The 22,727-nt window shown below is 43.5% G+C and overlaps 1 protein-coding gene across 1 annotated transcript in view; it reads right to left on the bottom strand.

The window, feature by feature from the left end:
- LOC130122668 (E3 ubiquitin-protein ligase pellino homolog 1) overlaps positions 1 to 22,370 on the bottom strand; it is a 63,042-nt gene extending 40,672 nt beyond the window's left edge. Inside the window, exon 1 of the mRNA XM_056291629.1 lies at positions 22,040 to 22,370. The gene's annotated coding sequence lies outside the window, so the exon portion shown is untranslated. The remainder of the gene's footprint in view (positions 1 to 22,039) is intronic.
- Positions 22,371 to 22,727: the final 357 nt, after the last annotated feature.

Raw genomic sequence — 22,727 nt, 5'->3', positions numbered from 1 at the left:
TGTTCTTGGATATGATAAATTGCCTACACAACTAGTAGACAACACAACAATCACATCGGTCCATTTTTACAATAGAAATTAACTTCCAGGCAGAAGGTGTTTTTCAACATGGCAGGATGAGAGCGCATACACAAAACATACCACCATCTGGTCCGTGGCTGGCATTCGTTTTCACTCTACTGCCATGTTTGAGATTATAAGGCGAACGGAAGGGGAGTCTCAAAGAGTGTGCCTATATGGTGCAAACTCAAAGAATGTGGTTGATGTACATGTTGAAGCTGCAGCTGGATGATATGCCTGTCAACAAGGCTATCCTTTATCTATGGCTGAGGACAATACTTTACAACAGCTGGAAGGCCTGCACTCAAACCTCTGTCACAGAAAGCACATTAGATTAGATTGTTTTATTAGCCACATGACCAGGGCCAGTGGAATTTGTTTTTGGTACACAAACTCTGTTGCACAATACATTCATGGACAACAACAGACACTCCACATATTATCAAGAATAATACAGTTACACAATAACAGAAATAAACATATCACACATAACAATTAGGTGAATGGTGGTATTTACGCCAATGGTGTGAGAGTAGCAGACTAATGGGAGGAATTCAGTCTTGATGGCTAGGGGAAAAGACTGTGAAGTGTTTAGACTTAGTGGACAGTGACCTGTAGCGCCTCCCTGAGGGAAGGAGCTGGAAGAGGTGATGAGCAGGATGTGAGGGGTCGGAGATGATGTTCTTTGCTCGCTTTTTATGCTCTGCTCAAGTGTCCATGGGCAAGACATTGAATCCATTGCCACTCAAGGGTCAATGCTCCTGCACGCTGACCTCACAGCAGAGGTGGACAAGTGAAGAGCAAATTCCGGGATCAACAGTGTCTCTCAACATTTGAATTGATGGCCGGACAAAGGGAAGACGGTGAAATGTGAAAATAGAGCAGGGACAAATTTTCATTAATGTGGACTCATGGTTATCAGGGGAAAATGTGTTTCCCCACATACTTTAGATGCGATTACCACAGTTTTCCATAGCTGAAAAGGATTCAAGTTATATTCCGTACTTTTCCAGGCCTATTTATAAAATAATAATAAAAAAAACAGATCGTTGTTGTTAGTAGCACATGCTTTCAAAACAAAATCCACAAAGAATAGTGAAACATAACATGAGAGATACTGGAAAACCCACAGAGGCCCTTATGACAGGAAAACTAACAGTTAATGCAGTGCTAAGAGGAAATTAATGCAGTGTGAAATATAACCCATGAAGCTCTGCTGAGTGGATGTGGCCAGAAAAGACAGAATTATCAATAGAGACCAGAGTGTGAATTCCTGGAAAGACGCTGAGAGACAAAACAACAAGAAAAAGAGGAGCGGGGTTGTTTGTGCATTTCAAATAACATCATATTGCTGAAACTCTAGGCATTATGCAAAAGTAAGACAAATTATATATCGTACCTCCTGGGACTACAAAGCAATTTTTGCAAATTTCACCTAGAAGCCTGTGGCCTGCTAAAACACACACACACACACACACTAAAGCATATCAGTCTGCATTAGTGTATCTTACAAAGACCGCGTGCGCACGCACACACACACACATCACAGACCAGCCTGCGCCAGTGTGATTTACAATGTGCCAGGATGTTGATGCACACAGGAAGTCCCAATTCCCTACGCACTCTCAAACAGGCATACACTCTATGTTCAGTGGTCCCTGGAGGTGTTTGTCTAGGAGTCATGTGTGTGTGTGTGTGTGTGTGTGCGCGTGCGCACGTGCGTGCATGTCTCCACTTTAGCATGCTTGTCTGTGTGTGGTCCAGCCAATATTTATGCTGAGATGGATGGAAAAATGTGCCAAAGTCACATAAAATTCCCTCAATGACACACACCTTGTGAGTATTCGGGAGCGATATGAGTGATTGTCGACGGACACATTCACACAAACTAGACAGCGCTGCATGGTTACAAACAGTGGTGGTTCCCTTGTCTGCTCGGACCAACCGCTGGAATACGCCAGCTCAGCGAGACTACCGTTGAAACAGCCTCCTGGACCATATGTCGAACGGAAAACACAAAACAAAAGAGCAAAAATTTCTCGCACAACTCCTTTGTGAAGACAAGGGTATGGGCGGGGGCGGGGGGATGGAAGCTTCAGACCATATGCTTTCCCACATAGAAGAAAACAAAGCAGCACTTAGTATTAGTATTAAGCCCAACACACTGCTGGGCTAGAAGACAATATGGGTTGAACCGGAAAATAAATACTTCCAACAAAGACTTAATATGATACAAACAGCCGGTCTACTCATGATATCACAATCATCTATTACACAGCAAGTTAAGAAAATAATGCAACGGGCCTTCTGTTGTTTCTATTTATACATGTCAAGTTTGATTTTCTCCTTTTCTAAAAATTCATATCACAAGGCATCCACACTATTTGGTGCTCTGGAGAGCCGATAAGAAAGAAAGAAAAGGAAAGAAAGCCACTTTATTTTGTCTTTGTATTCTTACAATGAATTGTACCGTTACAACAAATTTGTTCTCTGCATTTAATCCATCCTATTGTATAAGAGCAGTGGGCAGCTGCAGCGCCTGGGGACTAACTCCAGCTCTTCTTTCCATTGCCTTGCTCAGGGGCACTGACAGGAATATTAACTCTAACATTGTCTTCTTGATGGTGGGAGGAAACCGCAGCACCCGAAAAGAAACCCACACAGACATGGGGAGAACATAAAAACTCCACACAGGAAGGACCTGGGATGGCCTGGGGTTCGAACCCAGGACCTTCTTGCTGTGAGGCAACAGTGCTAACCACTGGGCCACCGTGCTGCCCATAGCAGCCTTAATCATAGAAAAAGGTGCACCAGAGACCTGATGAACAAACGCGTGAAGCAGGCAACTTTCCCATGATATCCTTACAAGTCTGCATTAAATCAAAGAAGCCAATATCCAGCCTTGGTGACCCATAATGGAAAAAAAGGAGTTGTCAATTACGAGGCTGACTCGGGTAATCTACTTTGGCCTGGCGCCAGGCACTTGACAGAGGAAGGGTTACCACAACAATACTCACTGGCTGTAAACAGCAGGACGTGAAATATGTTAAAGCAGGTCAAGAAAAGGACTCGAGGTTTATTGACTGGGAAGGGAATGTAAACTTGAGCTGTTTTTTTGGAAGGGGCAGTTTAAATGGGGAAAAGATGGTATTAGCAACCATTACGCCTCCGGTTTCCCAAAAAAACCTCATAAGGATACAGGGTTAATTTTAACTTAATCCTCTACCGATCTTTATCAGGAAGTTGTCTTCTCACAGGCTGCTGACATGGGAAGGGTGAACTTAGGTCCTGCAGTTAATGAAAATCAAAAAACAAAAACATCTCCCCACCCCCTACAATACTGTGTTACCAGACCAGGCAGCAACGTGTCAGAAGTTTCCCCAAAGAATAAATAAAAAACTCTTGAAGGCCTCCTTACATCCTTTCATTCCCATCATTCCCTGTTATCGGTCGATCAAGTGTATCGGTCAACCTGCAACACACCAATACATTCAAAGGCACCTGCATTATAAACTTCAAATTTAAGCTAAGGCCATCGTTCCCAATCTTATTTTTTAGGGATTTCAGTACTCCCGTTTCTCTATTTCACCAATTAGTTAAGTGGCATCAGATACTCGAGCCATTCAGTAAAAAGTTTTTAGACCTGACACAACTGGTAAAACTAGCTGACACGACAGAAAGCCAGCAGCACTTGAGGTACCGAAAACCAATGACCTGAGGAACACATTTCCCGGTTTACTGTTACATCGCTACCGTCTGTATCAAAAAACAGACTGGAAACCTCAGCACCATACTTCAGCAAAGACGTAAATCAGCTGATCAAAATAAACTTCCAGCTGCTGGACCCCAAGACTGAGGACTGTTCCCACCACCACAGGGTGGTCAGTTCAGAGCCCAAGGACAGGAAAAACTGGGCTCAGTGGATGATCAATGGCTGGGCAGCTTGGTGGCACAGTGTAATTGAGTGCATGGATGCCTTGTGCTAGAATCATCACTGGTTTGAATCTCACTTTTGACTCTAATCACAAGTCACATCCCTTCTCTCAGATATCTTCCTTGTCTGTGTCTGCTTTGTATTAGGGGTGTAAATCACAAATTTCATCATATTATATGATATTATATCGATTCTTTGGACAATGATACCATATTTTGATTTTTTTTTATTTTGATATACTTTATTAATCCCTGTGGGGAAATTCATGCTCTGCATTTAACCCATCCTAGCTGTGTAGCTAGGAACAGTGGGCAGCCACCGTGCAGCACACGGGGACCAACTTTAGTTTGTCTTGCCATGCCTCGGTCAGGGGCACAGACAGGAGTACTAACCCTAACATGCATGTCTTTTTGATGGTGGGGGAAACCGGAGCACCCGGAGAAAACCCACCGCAGACACGGGGAGAACATGCAGACCCCACAGAGGACAACCTGGGATGACCCCCGGGGTTCGAACCCAAGACCTTCTTGTTGTGAGGCCAGAGCGCTAACCACTGGGCCACTGTGCTGATATCACAAAGTCTACTATGATACGACTTCATTTCGATTCAATTCAGGGGCCTGCGATTGATATGAGACGATATCATACACCCATTTAACACAATTAGTTTCATTTATATCAACTCACAGAAAGCAACTAAAATATGATTTGACAATTTTATTAGAGCTCTTCCAGACATTTAAATGGAAAACAAGCTATTATTATTAATAAAAAGAATAACAATAGACCTGTTGTTGTTCACTATAAAGTGCAACATTTCTTCTGGCTAAGTGCAAATGTTTTTTTATCAGTTAACTTTAAGAGCCCTTGATGACCTTTCAATTATGAACTTAACTATGCAAACTACGCTTCATCTCCTTGGATTTACAATTGCTCAGTGGTTTAGAGATATTGAGCTTTAACATTTTCACATCCTAAGTGTATCTTAAAGATGATGATATGGATCAATGTTTTCACTTTGCATTGATGATATTTAATCAAGTCAAGTCATCCATCCATCTATTATCCGAACCGCTTATCCTGCTCTCAGGGATGCTGGAGCCTATCCCAGCAGTCATTGGGTGGCAGGTGGGGAGACACCCTGGACAGGCTGCCAGGCCATCACACAGGGCTGACACACACACACACACACACACACACACACACACACACACACACACACACACACACACACACACACACACACACACACACACACACACACACACACACACACACACACACATTCATACCTAGGGACAATTTAGTACGGCCAATTCACCTGACCTACATGTCTTTGGACTGTGGGAGGAAACCGGAGCACCCAGAGGAAACCCATGCAGACACGGGGAGAATATGCAAACTCCACACAGAGGACGACCCGGGACAACCCCCAAGGTTGGACTACCCCGGAACTCGAACCCAGAACCTTCTTGCTGTGAGGCGACCGCGCTAACCAACGTGCAACCATGCTGCCCAAGTCAAGTCAAGTCAAGTAAATTTTATCTGTATAGCCTATTATCTCAAATTACAAATTTGCCTCAAGGGGCTTTACAGCAACACAACATCCTGTCCTTAGACCTTCACATCGGATAAGGATCAACTCCCTAAAAAAAAACCTGTAACAGGGAGAAAAAAATAGGAAGAAACCCCAGGGAGAGCAACAGAGGGGGGATCTCGCTCCCAAGACGGACAACGTGTAACGGATGTTGTGTTTACACAATTTACACAACACTGAAAGAGGATAACAGAATTATAATGGAATTATGAAATTTACGAAGAATATGTCGTCACCGGAACACCGGAATCGTCGATGATCAAACCAATACATCGATCCAGATCGATGGACCGTCACACCCCTACTTTGTATGGTCCAATGTAAGCAGAAGTGCCCTAAAAAAGTCTTTAGAGAGGAAAAAAGAAATCAATGGTTCTGGCTGTGGCCTAGCTAGCTTTCAAAACACAGCCTCATTGTTAAAGATCCAGTCAAATGAGAATCGCGTTTGCCTGTTACAGGCAAGCACGCGACACACTGTACTGGCCGGGGATGAGGAGGGAAATCAAGGACTTTGTAGGCAAATGCACTGTCTGCAATGAATACGCCATTGAGCAGCAGAGGGAGACAATGATGTCGCACGAGCTGCCAACACGCCCCTGGCAGATTGTAAGCCTAGACCTCTTCCAGCATGGTCAAATGATCCAGTCAAATGAGAATCGTGTTTTCTAATCTTGTATTTTTTTCTTTTTTTGATTTTCCCCCCCTTTTCTCCCCAATTGTATCCAGCCAATTACCCCACTCTTCCGAGCCATCCCGGTCGCTACTCCACCCCCTCTGCCGATCCAGGGAGGGTTGCAGACTACCACATGCCTCTTCCGATACATGTGGAGTCGCCAACTGCTTCTTTTCACCTGACAGTGAGGAGTTTCGCCAGGGGGATGTAGTGCGTAGGAGGATCATGTTATTCCCCCCAGTTCCCCTCCCCCCCTGAACAGGTGCCCCGACCGATCAGAGGAGGCATTAATGCAGCGACCAGGACACATACCCACTTTCGGCTCCCCACCCACAGACACAGCCAATTGTGTCTGTAGGGATGCCCGACCAAGCAGGAGGCAACACAGGGACCGCTATGCTACCCAGGTGCCCATCTTGTATTTTTTAACAGAAAGTTTGTTGATGTAAATACTTGTAAAGTTATCCAAAATATTAGAATTGCCCAAGTACTGAAAATAAGACTACAGCCCCTCGAAAAGCTGTCCCCCTGTTGCCAACATAATTAAACGGGCCATATCACCGGTCTGCTTCCAGTAATAAACTGCATCATCTAATACCCATATTTGAATGGGAAATCAACAAATTGTCATCATCAGTAAATAAATCTTATCCCAGCCAGTGAATCGTTGTCTAACAACATAATGCAAGTTAGCTGGCTAGATAGCTATCAAGGGTGTTGACATTGACTAGCTTTGACTTGGTGGTTGTTCTCACCACTAATTCATGATTTGCTGGTCTCTGAGGGGCTCATCCACTTCAGTCTCTTGGGCTTGAGCAGCTAGAGTGCATCTATGAAGCTCATGCATACAAGCACTTGGGACATTGTGACCAACAGTGGAGCATCTGTAACCAACTGTCTGGAGGACAAGGGCCATGTCCCCTCAACCCATTGAGAACTGGTTGTGTTCAGAGAGAGCACACTAAACACTGACACAAAAAATCAAAGGATACATCTAAAGCTGAAAAAAATGAAACTAGGCTGAATGGACTGGATCTTTAAAACGGTGATAAAACAATAGAATCAAACTGATCTCAGGAGTGAAAGAAATTAATGTTTCTATAAGGTTTATATACAGAAAAACAGCAGCCTTTGCTTCAGAGGGTTCCAGACAACAGAATACTGTTAGTTTGTCACTATGATGTATAAGCTTTTAAGCCCTGAAGTAACAAAAAAAGAAAAATCAACTGAACCAATAAATCCTAACATTACAAAAAATGTTTCACACCTGCTTGAGGTTTGTAAACAGATTTGTTGATAAAAAGATCGAGTGATAAAGAATGACGGAAACAGGGGTTTTGAATTACTTTGATGACAACTAGTTCCTCTCACCCCTCGATGTTCCTCTTGAATGTTTAGGATGTAGCCCTGTGCACGGGATAATTTTTTTCCATTTATTTGAAAACTGCTAATGGATATGCACCCGACAGGCATTTTCATTTTTCAACTTTTTAAAAAACGTTGGCAGTAGCAGCACCTTGTCTGCTCAGTAACCAGCTGTCACATTAAGGTTAAGGCACATTTAAATTCCTAGTCAGAGACGGAGCATGGCAACATAGCTGTATTCAAATAAGCACATTTTTGCAGACTTTTTTTTAAGGTAATCAGTAGATTAAGCTTAGGGTTAGGTTGACATAAGGTCAAGGTTAATCAAACGTCCCGGTGTTGTAACAAACTCTGGCTAGGGGGAAACAGATCTCGACCGGGAAGCAGAGTTCGATACAAGCACTGGGTGCTGGCCCCTCAGCAGGCTTCCAGTATTTGGCCAGTCAGAAGAAAGTGGGCTTTTAGGGAAGGGGGGCCTTAAAGAAAAAATAGCCCAAACAGCCCGTTTCAGACAGGATGAACTGAAGGGCTACAAAAGGGCCAGTATAAGATAAATAAGGTTGTTTTTTTTTAACTGTGAATCATGCAAAGCTACTCTAGTGGAGCCCCAGAATAAAATATACAACTGGAATGAGTATGATATTGTCATTTTAAATAAATCAGAGGTCCTAAATGAAATGAGTTTGAGTTCCAACTTGTAGAATTTTAGTCATACAAGGTGGAATCGTAATATTGAGATTATGATGTTTCTATGGCTACCTCGGCAATGACATAACGTGACAGGTTACGTCAGATGTTCAGGGCAAAATCAGTTATTTAAGTTACATAAATTACAGAACTCGCATGCCCAGTATCTCCAAGTCAGTACGAGAAGAGATGGAACCACATCATCCTAAAATCATGACAATGTGCACATTTTACCCTGCACAGTGTGTGCGCTGCTGTAAGGGTCTGTGGTGTGGTTGATGGGCTTTGAGAATGATCACATTGTAAACTGTGTACAATCAGGGGATGGCACTTGGCTTGTGTGTGTGTGTGTGTGTGTGTGTGTGTGTGTGTGTGTGTGTGTGTGTGTGTGTGTGTGTTCACATAACCAGGTGCTTGGAGATATAGACCATATTTGCATACACCTCTGCATGTTCCTGTTTCCACATATTTGTGTGGCTCCACATTCATTGTACATGTTGCATGGGTGCATATGCCACTGTATGAATGTGCTTGCTTAGTGAGTGGGCATGATCATTATGTTAATGTCTATGTGTGTGTTCCACAGTGTGTATATCAATTTGTGTTTTCACCCTTCCACCGGAGAGACTTGGTTTTCTATGTGCTTAATTAAATGTACATATGTTTAATGGTGTATAATTGCAGATGTGTTTGCTTAAGCTTCTGTTCTGTTCTGTTCTGTTGTTATAGCACTTCCAACAGAGGGTCTGTTTGTTGTCTGTTGGTGTGTCAATTCATTTGTCCTCGTCTGTGTTCATCCATCTGAATCATTGATGAGGCTGTAATTTGAACGCCAGCCCTCTTCTCTCATGCCCCTACATTTGTAATCAGCCCCCTCCCAGCACTTGCTACCCGAACACCAGCAGGTAGAGATGGTAGGCCAGTGTTGTAAAACCAATGCCGCTGTGTTTTTTGATTGAAAACACAATTAACCTAATCATGACCGATAGCTAACCTGTTTCCATGCAAATGCATTTGTCTGGCTAGGGGAAACTGATCTCGATGGGGAAACAGAGTTCGATACAACACCGGTGTAGGAAGTTCCATAAGCAAACTATAAACCTACTACTACTACTACTCATACTACTACTTTTGGCTGCTTCTGTTAGGGGTCGCCACAGCAGATCATAAACTATAAACCTACTAAGTAACCCAATTCCCCATTCCTGATTGGAAATGGCAACTTCTCCGTACATGTTTGAGCCCGAATATGAAAGTGGACAGCACGAACATCCGCAGCAACAAAGATTACGGCAGGATCTGGTAAATATCATGCTCATTACCTGTGACATAAAAGTGGATTTAGTCTTTCAATCACAAGCCGCACTTAAAAAATGTTCTATATATGCCCCTGTTAATCGGTGTACATATGGGAAATGCACTAAAATGCCAACTGAAGTGGAAAAAGTCGGCTGTCAGGATATAGCTAGTAAAATGTTATTCTGCTGTCGCCAAACGACTGTATAGTATCTCCCTACATGATCAGTTATTTGTATGCTGGAGTACATCAAATGCCTATAATACTACTGAAGTAGACCGTTTTGCGATAACATGTACATACATTTACCAAGAAGACGTAGTTTGACAGGCTTTTGGCTTGGAATATCTTCGCTTGAGCATAACTGCTTTTGGTATCCAAAATTATTTCTATGGTTGATTGCGTATTAATTGATAAAAAAAAAATCATGTTTCGGGGGATGGTGACATTAATCCTCGGTGGTTGTGAAAATAACACCACGATTTTGAGGCGATAGGGTTGAAATAAAGGACCATATAGGTCAAGGCCTGGGTTAACAATGGCGGCCATTAGTGCTGTGCCCTTACAGGGTACCAATGGAAACTATAAAATCCGCTGTGGCAACCCCTGAGAAACAAGGAATAAGCTGAAAGAAGAAGAAGAGGATTGAAATAAAGGCATGTAATCTGACTGCTCAGTTCATGGCTGTATTTTAAAAGGTTGGTTTGTACTGCGGAAGATTAGTGGTAAAAAGGAATTTTAAACACCGATTCTTCATTTAGTCTTCCTTTGGAAGTCCATACAGAGGGAATTTCCCTTCACACTGAAGAAAATAACATCTTCTTGACATTGCGATACGTATCAACCAAACTATTCCCGGCCTCCACTCAACCTTACTTTGTTTGAGTCCTCCCATCTCCGCTATACCTAACTTTGTTTGAGGGCAGGCCAAACTAGCCACTAGGCAGACATTATGAAAAAGTGTTACATAGTGACGTAGATTAGTAACGGAAGAAAATGCTGGTCTACAAACGAGGCATTTCAGGCAGTGTTTTCTGTCGGAGAGAATAACTCCCTTTGGCATGGACTTTGGGCTCTGTAACTGCAGCCATTTTACATGCACCCCCCCAACTATAGGACACTCTAAAGGAAAGGGGAAAAACCCAAAAAGCATTATATGGCCTCTTTAACGTTTGTGTGTGTGTATATGTGATTCTCTGCTGTCTACTTGCTTTATAGCTCCTATGTATAGGCAGCTGAAAACTGAAAGTGGACTCATTCTAGCAATTTCTCTCATCTACACAAACCTACACACACACATCAACGCATGTAAACATGGGCCTGTGTCTATTTTCTCCATCATGCATGACTGCCATTTCCTGCTTCCCATTACCCTTTTCCTGTGCCAAATCAGCTAATGTGCCTGTACGTGCGCACACACAAACACGGAGTCTATTCTGTAACCTGTCGAGGCTGTGACTTCAGGGAGTAACACTACTAGATTTATGATCAAGGATCGCGGCAAGTGGAGGCTTTTGTGCAGCCATTGATTCATGAACCATTGGTGACCAAAAAAAAAAAAAAGAAAAAACCCAAAAGGCCTCCATGCGCTCAGTGTAACTGAACATGGTTTCTGATAACTTGTTGAACAACCAACATCCCTGAATAAGAAATCCTACTGATTTCTCCATGTCTTGGAATTATATTGCTTTGCTATTGCTGCACAATGACCTGGGTTCAGATCTGTCCCAGGATTTTTGTAACATGTCTTCCTATTTCTCTTTCTTAACCCACCCTTCTTGTCAAGCCAGTTTCCCACCTAATTTGAACTGCCATTTTTCTGCTGTCATTTGTAATTTACCATTATGAAATCCCACTCCTCTCCTCAAAGACAAACAGTGTCTCGTAATGGTTAGAAAAGCCTGTCAGGTATAAAGGAGCTAGAGGCGTGTGGTGTAAACCCTGCTCAAGCCCCTAGATAATCCCAATGAAGCGCAGGCTTGCACGTGGTTGAACGATAAGCACTGGCTCCTCATCAGGAATGGCTCCAGCAACCCTGTAGACAAGAGGCTAATGATTACAAACTGTGACCAGGTGCAGCACAAATTGGTCCAAAACAGATACAGACACGTGTGTGCACGGACACACACACACACACACACACACACACACACACACACACACACACACACACACACACACACACACACACACTTTATCTGTAAGCATTTCAGACAAAGGAGATAGGTTTTGTCTGATTTGGCAGCTAGCAAGGCCAGTTTCACAATCATTTTCATTCTTAGGACTTTCTCTCCTTCCCTTTTCTCTCTGGTCTACCCAGCCTAGATTTCTTCTCTGCTGGTTGGATCGCGTCCGAGCTTTTTCTACCACAGTCCACGCCATACTCCACCCATCTTTTCCAGCGTTTCTCCTCTTTCATCTGAATGTTTCTTCTGTTTTCATTTTGGCAGTGGATGCACCGAACCACAACAAGAGCTCCACTGCCACCACTGCTTGAGGAAAAGGGAGTTTACTCCAGTTTGCAGCATCACAATCCCTTTTAAACACAGAAGGGGCGAGGCGTAATGTGACATATCTATATTTTTTTATTTAAGAACAGAAATGTATTTATTATTAAAGACAGCCGACCTTCACTAGAACAACAGCATAACTGGGCTCGAACATATAAAGATGGATTTGAGAAGTTGCCATTTCCAATGAAGAACGAGAAATTTTGTTACTTAGTATGTTTAAAGTTTGCTTACGGAACAGAACCTCCTACACCGGTGTTGTATCAAACTCTGTTTCACCATCAAGATCTGTTTACCCCTAACGACACAAAAGTGTTTGCATGGAAACAGGTTAGCTATCGGTTACAATTAGGTTAAGTTAGGCGTAAGGTTAAGCTTAGAGTTAGATTGAAGTTACATTACGGTTAGGGTTAGGCTGAGATTAGGTTTAGGTTAATCAAACATCCCATTGTTGTATTAAACTCTGGCTAGGGGGAAACAGATCTCAATGGAGATAGAGTTCAATACAACAAGCACCGGGTGCTGCCCCCTCAGCAGACTTCCGGAAGTTGTCCATTCAGAAGAAAGTGGGCTTTTAGAGAAGGGGGCCTTAAACAGAAAATAGCCCAAACGGCCATTTCAGACAGCGGATGAACTGAGGGGCTGCAAAAGGGCTAGTATAAGATAAATAAGGATTTCTTTTTAACTGTGAATCATGCAAAGCTACTCTAGTTGAGCCCCAGAATAAAAATATAGAGCAGAAGGAGCATGATATGGCCACTTTAACATCCCCCACAGCTTGTCCACTGTAACATAATCACTTATGGAGGAGCCACTCCCACTTATTGCTAGTCCACACGACACGGTTATATTTGAAAACGGGGTTTTTCCTCCTTTGTTCTTAAAAAAAAATCCCATCCCCGCAAGCAATACTACTACTACTACTACTACACTGCTTAAAAAAAAAATCTCCATCCAAATGAAAACGCAAAAACACATGCTACTCAACTAGGGGTGTCTCAATAAACTGGCATTGATGATAATCGTGATATTTAAAAAATGATATCAAGGGGTCCGCGGTGGCGTAGCGGTCTAAGCATCGGCTTGGTGTCGATGCAGTTGCCCACTGGGGACTGGGGTTCGCGCCCCGGTCTCGTCAGATCCGACTATGGCCGGACTCGACGAAGCAGCAATCATTGGCAACGCTGTCTTCGGGAGGGGGGCGGAGTCGGCTTGTGTTCGTCATGTGAATGCGTCTCTGTGTGTGTCGGAAAAACAGTGGTTCGGCTTGGATTCGCCTTGTCACGAAAGTGGGGAGGCGCTTTCCTTCGAGACTGCCGGCCGGAGAGATGCAGTTGGCGAACGCATGCAATACGAGGGTGGGTGTTTGAATTAAAATAGGGATCAATTGGCCACTAAATTGGGAGAAAAAAGGGAAAAATCAGAAATAAATTTAAAAAAAAAAAAAAGATATAATAATAATACACATATATAATATCGTGTAAATAATCCAGCGCCTCTTAAATCACTTCCGTTTCTTTCCATTCTCACTTTGTCTCCCTCCCCCATGACACTAAGAGGCAGTAATTTGCTAGTGTGGCGATCACTCAAATTATGTTGTTATAAATAATAAGAAATGTTTCTAGCTATCAGTCTGTTTTCACTCACCTCCACACACCCACCAGTCTTGTCAACCAGTGATCCATCCATCCATCCATTACCCAAACCGCTTATCCTGCTCAGGGTCACAGGGATGCTGGAGCCTATCCCAGCTGTCATTGGGCAGCAGGCGGGAAGACACCCTGGACAGGCTGCCAGTCCATCACAGGGCCGACACACACCAACAACCAGTGATATGGCTCTGATTTACCTGCTTTCGGAAACACGGGCCCCTTACGTTCCTTTATGACGAGGCACACAAAACAGTGTGGTGACTGACACCGGCGAGTAAAAAACAGGTCTTTGCGCTGTGTTAAGGCCGCATTTGTTATATATTCGCATGTGTGACCCTGTGAAAAATCATCTCCTTTCATCATCTCAAGGCACTTGTTGAGGATCCAACAGGTAAAGATCTCTGGAGACTCATCAACAGCCTAATAATCACTCATCATAGTAACAATGAGCCGGCGAAAGCCGGGTGACCATTTGTCTTTTGTTTTTTGCCTTTTTTCTCTTGACAAAAGCTTTAGGGGTTTGTAGATTTTTGTTTGCGAGTTAACTGAACTGCAGTTGGGAATACCTCCTTGTTTTGGGTTTTGTTTGTTGGATAACCAGTGGAGTTATTTTGTTGCGTGAACTGAACTAAACTGATAGTGATAACTGGGAAATCCCAAAGTGGAGTATATTTACTTTATAAACTGAACTGAATTATATGGCTCCCAAAAAGGACACACTCCTCATCTTGGCTGCGCCTTGTGATCCTGTCCATGAATATCACAAACAGAATAAGAGACAAGGGACAATCTTAGCGGAGTCCGACACCCACCGAAAACGTGTTTGACTTTGTGCCGAGAACGCGGACACAGCTCTCACTTTGGTTATACAAGGACCAGATGCCCTGTAGCAACTGCCCCAGTACCCCATACTCCCGCAGTACCCCCCACAGAGTGCTCCAGGGTACACAGTCGTAAGCCTTCTCCAAGTCCACAAAACACATTTAGACTGGCTGGTCAAACTCCCATGCCTCCCTCAGCACTTCCGCAAGGAGTTGGTCCGTTGTTCCACGGCCAGAACGGGATCCGCATTGTTCCTCCTGGATCCGAGGTTCAACAATCGGTCAGAGCCTCCTTTCCAGCACCCTAGAGTAGACTTTCCCAAGGGAGACTGAGCAGTGTGATACCACAATATTTGGAGCACACCCTCCAGTCCCCTTTTTTAAATATGGGAATCGCCACTCCAGTCTGCCACTCCACAGTTATTGTCCTTGACCTCCATGTGACACTGAAGAGGCATGTCAGCCAAGACAGCCCAACAATGTCCAGAGCCTTCAGCATCTCAGGGCAACTCTCATCCACACCCGGCACCAGAATTACATCTCTGCTCCCTCGCAGATGATGTGGTTTTGTTGGCTTTATCAGAACGCCACCTCCAGCACGCACTGGGGTGGTTTGCACCTGAGTGTGAAATGGCCGGGACGAGAGTCAGCACCTTCAAGTCTGAGGCCATGGTTCTCTACCAGAAAATGGTGGATTGCTCCCTCCAGGTTGGGGATGAGTTGTTGCCTCAAGTGAAGGAGTTCAAGTATCTCGAGGTCTTGTTCACAAGTGAGGGTAGGATGGAGCGGGAGATTTATAGGCAGATTGGTGCAGCATCAGCAGTAATGCGGACATTGTACCAGACTGTTGTGGTAAAGAAGAGGGAGCTGAGCCAGAACGTGAAGCTCTCAATCTACCAGTCAATCTTTGTTCCAACCCTCAACCCTCATGAGCTTTGGGTAGTGACCGAAAGGGTGAGATCGCAGAAACAAGCGGCTGAAATGAGTTTCCTCCGTAGGGTGACTGGGCTCAGCCTTCGAGATAGGGTGAGGAGCCTGGACATCCGGAGGGAGCTCGGAGTAGAGCCGCTGTTCCTTTGCATCAAAAGGAGCCAGTTCAGGTGGTTCGGGCATCTGATTAGGATGCCTGCTGAGTGCCTTCCTTTTGGAGGTTTTCCAGGCACATCTAACTGGGGGGAGACTCCAGGATAGACCCAAAACTCGCTGGAGGGACTACATGTCCAGTCTGGCCTGGGAACGTCTTGGGACGTCTTGGAGTAGCTGGAAGGGCGTTGCTGGGGAGAGGGACATCTGGAATGCCCTACTTAGCTTGCTGCCACTGTGACCCGACCCCAGAGAAATGGCTGATGATGAGATGAATTTTAAGGAACTTTTTTCTTCCCCTTTTTGCTCTAATATAACCTTTCAAAATTGACCAATGGTGTGGTTGAGATTATTTAAATTGAGTGTTTTATTTCCCTGCCTTGCAATTAAGTATAAATTTGTAAATGATAAATGTTGTAAAAAAATAACCAGGGGTCATGTGTATTCTGAATACATGTATCCTTTGTGGGGTTTGACACTAACTCAGACTGGTCTAAACTTGGTCAAACTGCTACATGAGCTAGCTGCTACCACAGTGTGTGGCTACTACTGCTGTGCAAAATTCAAGTCATAAAAAAATGGAAAGAGGAAAAAATGATGTAAGGACATGATCAGCATATCAGAGTTGTTAGTTGTCAGCCTGTGGTCTTGCACAAAAACTCTCTGTCCACTGCTCCCCCCCGCAAGTGACTTTGTTTCAGTTGACATTGTATTGATGGCAGATGTAAGGCCTTGTGGATCTTTTGTTTATCAGTTCATCTGGTTGCCATTTCACTATCCATTAAATGTAATTCTTCTTTCTGTATATTTTTGTACAGTTATGGTTACAGAGTCTCTCTCCACCTCTCTACACTTGTATCTTGAGTGCAATTCATTTGCCAAAAAGAGATGAAACGCAAAATAAACAAAGTTTAAGATGAATTTAACTGATAGCATTATTATTATTTTTAAAATTTTCTATAGATATTGCAATAATATTGTTATCGTGAATTCTTTTGGCCACAATAATCATGTAGTGAAAATCTAATATCATGACAGCCCTATACACAACACAATGAATGTGGCATCAAGAGCATGCCAAACCAACAGGCAGCAATATAACCCTAAACCTAAAGCTATGCTGGCCAATTAGAAGCCTGAAAAAAAAGCCAACAACAAGTCAAAAACTAAATTTTCCCTGTCTACACATCAACACTGAAAACGGAGTTTCTGAAAATCTTCACCCTGGAAGGAGTTTTCCAAAAGGTCTATTTTCACTGATCTAAAACACAGTTTGCGTGTGGACGGAATGGACAAAATGCAAAGAAAAACCTACGTTTTCAAAAATACCTGTGTACGTGTGGACTAGGCATTAGCTTTCCGCTCTGAACAAGCGAAAAGATAATAAGTGCTTCTGTGTCTCTTTAATGTTGACCTCAACAGGGTTTTAACTTTCTGCTCGAGATGTGTCTGGAAGTTAGACATAGGGGAAAATAGGGCACCTTACAGCAAGCCCAGCAGCTATGGCCCTTGGCCTTCTTAGACACCCACGATGGAAAGACAAAAAACACTGCGTGGGGCGTCTTGTTTCTTTGGTATCATTGTCAACAGGGATGGGAAATTACCTTCAGCCAAATGGTCGCTGTCAGCTGTAGTTACTGGTCGAGGACTTCACTGTCGTTTGGTCATGCTCCGATCTAAAAGTCTAGCTGGCAGTTAAAATGAGTGCAAACAGCAGATGAGTTTTAGGGTGTGCAAGCCAATGCGGTCAAGGGAAAGTAAGAGTGTGTTCTCCATTGTGGAATATGTTTTGCTACCGTTGGGAAGCAACATGATGTCAACTTGCATATTTTTGTTATGTTTTTTGAAAAAAAAAATTTTTTTTTTTTTTTACAAATGACCTCCCCTAACATTTTGAAAAATAAGGCTTCTATTCATAGATTTCACTGGCTTTTAACGGTAAGGTAATAAACTTGCCGAAAATAGCAGTGAACTCCCCAATGGTTTTTCAGGGACCTGAACAGCATTGCTTATTTCCATCTTTCCTCGCTGCCTTCTCTGACTCAGGTATTGGCAGCAGCAAAAAAAAAAAAAAGTGGGAGACAGGCCTTTCAATGACTGTGTAACAGAAGGAGAAAAGAGATTATGGAGGATTCGGTGACTGAGGAAGGGAGAAGCTGATCAGAGGAAGGGAACAGGTATGACAAACGGAAAGAAAGTGTCCCTGAAGCTTTAAGATCCTCCCACAATGTTGTGGGATCAAAACAGTTTGTTGCATTATTCTCTCTCTCTCTCTCTCTCTCTCTCTCTCTCTCTCTCTCTCTCTATACACACACACACACACACACACACACACACACACACACACTTGGGGGGGGGGGGCTTGATCACACCAAAGATGATGCTCCTAATTTTTTAACCTAGATGATAACATCTAGTAAATCACAATTAGTAAATTTAAACTGCTTATTGTCTTCAGTATTTGACTAACAAAGTCTTGACTTTTGCACACACTGTCCATACTAGTAAAAGGATCTTGCAAAATTCTACATCTGATTTCAGAATCTAAAAGCATATGAACCATTAAGTGCAATTCCCTGCAAAACACAGCTTTCTTTTGCAAAATGCAGTGAATAGAATGAAAACTATGAAAATGTGCTTTGAATAATTGTGCTTGAAATGTCACTTTTATCGTCCAGCAATGTGGCAGACAACAACAAATCAAAGCAAGCAAAGACAAACAAATTCCAAGTAGAAAGGTAACAAATAAACAGCACATTTGTTGACATGCTGTTATTGACTGGTCTCAGTGCATATCATTTCCTGTGACTGTTGAACACAGACGTTTTCTGAGGGCTGCAAATACAAGCCAAGTCTTTTGGGGGCCAGGGCGTCAAACAACAACAAAAGCAATCTCTGGGTTGTTTACTTTGTTCCAATCAGTACCACTGAGAAATCCCTGTTGATATTTATTTTATTGTGCATCAGCAAAGTACCTGTGAGACAAGCTAAGAGAGTAGAAACAAGCCATTAAACACAAAAACACAACAGAGGGAAAAGAACATGAGCACTGTCTCAAAGAGGAGCGAGATGAATTAGGCCAGGGTGACTGAGAGGGGAGGCGTCCACAAAAACAGACAGACAAAACATGACACACTGAATCTGCTCTGGATAATTAAATGTAGATGATAAATTAGACGCCATCGGCACTGGCCTGGAGAACTCTGTGAATGCAGTTCTGATGAGAGCTTGAGCATGCCAGCACTACTGGATCCAGCCAGCATCCAGCCATGGTGTGGAAAAACCACTGCTTTAAGCCCCCCCCCCCACTCTCCAATCCCACTTTTCTTCCTCTACCTCACAGAAACAGGGCTGTAAAAACGTGCCCACTGTCTGACCCACTTTCTGTGACAGACATAATCTTCCTCTGCTTTAAAAAAAAAAGCAGTGAATAAGCTGATAGGGAAAGGAAGGTGCCAAAGACCGTCATACACAGCTGGAAGCAGTGTGTGTGTGTGTGTGTGTGTGTGTGTGTGTGTGTGTTTGGAGGGGGGGTGAAAAGCTGCCCAACCATGCCAACTGATTATGCCAGCAGATCTCAACTGAGCTGATGAAACTCTCTGCCTGCACATGCAGTGCAAAGAGATAGGCACACATACTACATTCTCTGAAGAGTCCCACACGAAAGTCTCCTGTACGTGTGAAACATACTCGCAGATAAATGAACGGTTTAAATACACGCAAGCGGAAAGGAAAACATTTTCTCTCATATTGACATGACGAGTAAGAGGCGTAGAAGAGTGAGTCTTGCGGATTATGAAAGTATCGTGACAGCCATGTGAAAATTCACAGCGGAGGTGGCAAGTTTCAGTTTTAAGGTGCAATTTTCACAATACCACTTTGACTTCCTTTTTTTTCTTTAAGTAGGCACTGCTAGTTTGCGGCAAACGATATTTCACAGAGCAGCAACTGCGAGTCTGACCGCTTAGATAAGGGAAAGAAGAGTGTCTATTAACCGGCACACTGACCTTAATTTACTTCTCCTTTCCCACGGTAGATTTGAACCGTCCCTCTATCAGAACCACATAAAGCTAAAGTCAAATCAACACCAACTATCTCCAAAACTTTAACTTTTCAGGATAGAAGCCTTCATTCTAGCTTGATCCTTATACATTCTAGACATTTTCTTAAGGTCTATGAATCAGATTCATACCCCTACTGTGTAATTAAACTTGTTCAGCCTGCAACTGAACACCATAGCTTTCAGTTGAAGTAATTTAAAAAGTAATGATAATATTAAAATAATAATAATAAATTCAATAAAACTGAAACGACATGGGTTCTCCTGTTTCCACAACAGCAGCTACATAATGTGAAGGCCGAGCTGGGGCTCAGAGAAGATTTGTTGTCTCCCCACAGACTGGGTTACAAGGGATACAGGCTACCCCGGCCCCACATTAAGACATCGGAGCTTGCTCTCTCCTTCTTTCCCTCATTCTCTCTGTCTCTCTCACTCCACATCCTGCTCTCTCTATTCTCTCTGTCTCTCTCCCTCTCTTGCTCCGTCTCACCCGCTCTCCTGACACCATCAGCTCCAGTTTCCTCGCTGAAACCGATATGCTAAACCATGCTGAGGGAACACACACACACACACGCGCACGCACGCACGCAGGCAGGCAGGCAGGCAGGCAGGCAGGCAATGACACCTGCGTGCATGCACACACACACACACACACACACACACACACACACACACACACACACACACACACACACACACACACACATTTTTATACACAGGCGGTGTATAAATGCAAGTGCACACACTTGCACACGCTTAACCACGTTCTCTGTTACATGAACCAACCTTTATGAAACAGGAAATTAAGTTTTTGCCATTTATAGTTCCGGAAAACTCAGACTTAAAATAGCCGATATCTTCAGACCCACCCATGGCAGGTAACAATATTGTATTTACTGGTGGGGCCAATTACATGGTTATTTCAATTGGACTTTCAATCAACAGCCATGGATAAATTTCAGCTGCAACCGTTAGCCACTTTAACAGGGTAACCAACAATTACTTGGAGATCTAATTCATTCTATAAAAATGTGTTGTTCACTGGTAAAAAAGAAAAAGTAACAAGTAAGCTTAGGAACCTACTGATAATTACAGCAATTATTTACAAATATGAATATGAGAAGGGGGTAGTGGTTTCAGTAAAAGTTAAAAAAGCTCAGTCACTTCAATTTTACCACCTTTGCTAAGAGGATGCATTGCTGAGCACCTGCTAGTTAATGACAAATGTCAGTCATTCAAAGGCGGTTGATCTCGGCAGGTAACTCACCATAATCTGGTGGTTTTATTTTGAATTTAAGTCTTGCTGGGCAGTAACATGGTCAAATCAATTAAGCTCTACTAGTCATGATGACAAGCATTTCTAAAATGTTTAGTTTCCTGACCTGATTATCACCACACTGGTCACTAATTAGTACACAATGGAAATGAGGACTTAGGATTCCCCTTTGGGCAGTGATGGGAAGACAGAGTTAATGCGACTGCTTTCATCATGACCTTTGCACCAGGCAACGAGGAAGTCACAATGAGATGCCTAAAGGCAGTACTTACAGCATTGTTTTTTTTAGCAAATTGAACACAGTGACAGGGTGAGTGAGTGAGTGAGTGAGTGAGTGAGTGAGTGAGTGAGTGAGAGAGATGAGGAGAGAGAGCGAGCCTCAGGAAAGGCAAGAGACTGCGTTTGCTTAGTTCCTTATCAGGCAATGTTCATTTTCCAACGACCCCCCCCCCCACACACACACACACACACACACAAACTAGCCCAGATGGAGCAGCACACAGACAGGAACTGAGGCTAACTGTAAACTAATATCTCCTCTCTGTCTGTCTTTTTACCTCTCTCACATACACAAACACAGACACGTGCGCGCACACATACTAGTCTACCTTTGTGGAGTTGCTGATGCCGATTTCCGAAGAGAAGCAGTGTCAATGTGTGTGTGTGTGTGCGTGCGTGCGTGCGTACGTGCGTGTGTGTTTCATACTTGGCAGAGATCAGCACTTGGCTATCGCTCTCACAATAGGATTGTGATGACTTACTTAGTGAGGGGGTCAGTCATTGAATAAAGGTCAGAGTTTCGTACAAAATACCATTAAAAAAAAAACTGCTCACAGAATCAAAGACACGTCGGGACAAAAACGACGGCTGGAGCCGGAGAACAGTCAGTCAGATTAACATTGTCCTTAAGGATGGCTAACGTTGAGACGTTGAGCTAACTCAGCCAGGCGCTCCACAACGGAGTAATTTGCTAGGACACTATTCGTTGGTGGGTCTGAGCTAGCTTGCAGGCGTTTTTACTCACGGTTAAGTTAGGATGGGGTCCTTTTTCATTCAGGTCTTCGATGTGGCTCCTGCGACCGGCCGCCTGCTCCGTAACTTGGCGAGGCTAGCGACGCTAGCGCTCTACTGGGCTAACACAAAGACGATTCTATGAAAATTTCCCCCACCTCGGTTGCAAAAAAAAAAAAAAAAAAAAAAACGAAACGAGAAGGAAAAAGAAGAAAATGCAAGAGAGGGTTTGCTCTGACGGTCCCTCCCTTTCTATGCCGAGTTATGAATGTTCACCACATGAGAGGGAATATCCAGTGTTTTTCTTTTTAAAAAACGCCGGCCCGTGTGCTGCACTGCTCTTTGTTGAGAGCATCTGAACATAAACAGAGAGCCGTTCTCTCCTTCAGTGAGGGAGACTGAAAAAAAAACCGTCACCGCAAAGAATGCTGGGCCTTGTAGTAATTCATGTCACCTGTCATGAGAACGCCGGCGTTTCCAGGTGCTCTCTCACTTTTACATAAACTCTGTACACACAGCTTGCCAACCGACCACGGGTGTTGTGTTAGACCTGTAGATCTACACAAAGTGCACACAGAGATTTAAATCTGTGCGACGCAGTCACAGAGACGCATGCTGCTCCTGTGAAAAAGGGTTTACGTCAGTTTACTTTCATTATGTATACCTCCGTTAGACTGAAAGATGAGCAAGCGTAATTCGAT

The sequence above is a fragment of the Lampris incognitus genome, chromosome 13 (genome assembly GCF_029633865.1).
Source record: "Lampris incognitus isolate fLamInc1 chromosome 13, fLamInc1.hap2, whole genome shotgun sequence".
In the NCBI taxonomy this organism is placed as follows: Eukaryota; Metazoa; Chordata; class Actinopteri; order Lampriformes; family Lampridae; genus Lampris; species Lampris incognitus.
Note: the sequence above shows the minus strand (reverse complement) of the source record. Positions and strands in the feature narration are given on the sequence as shown.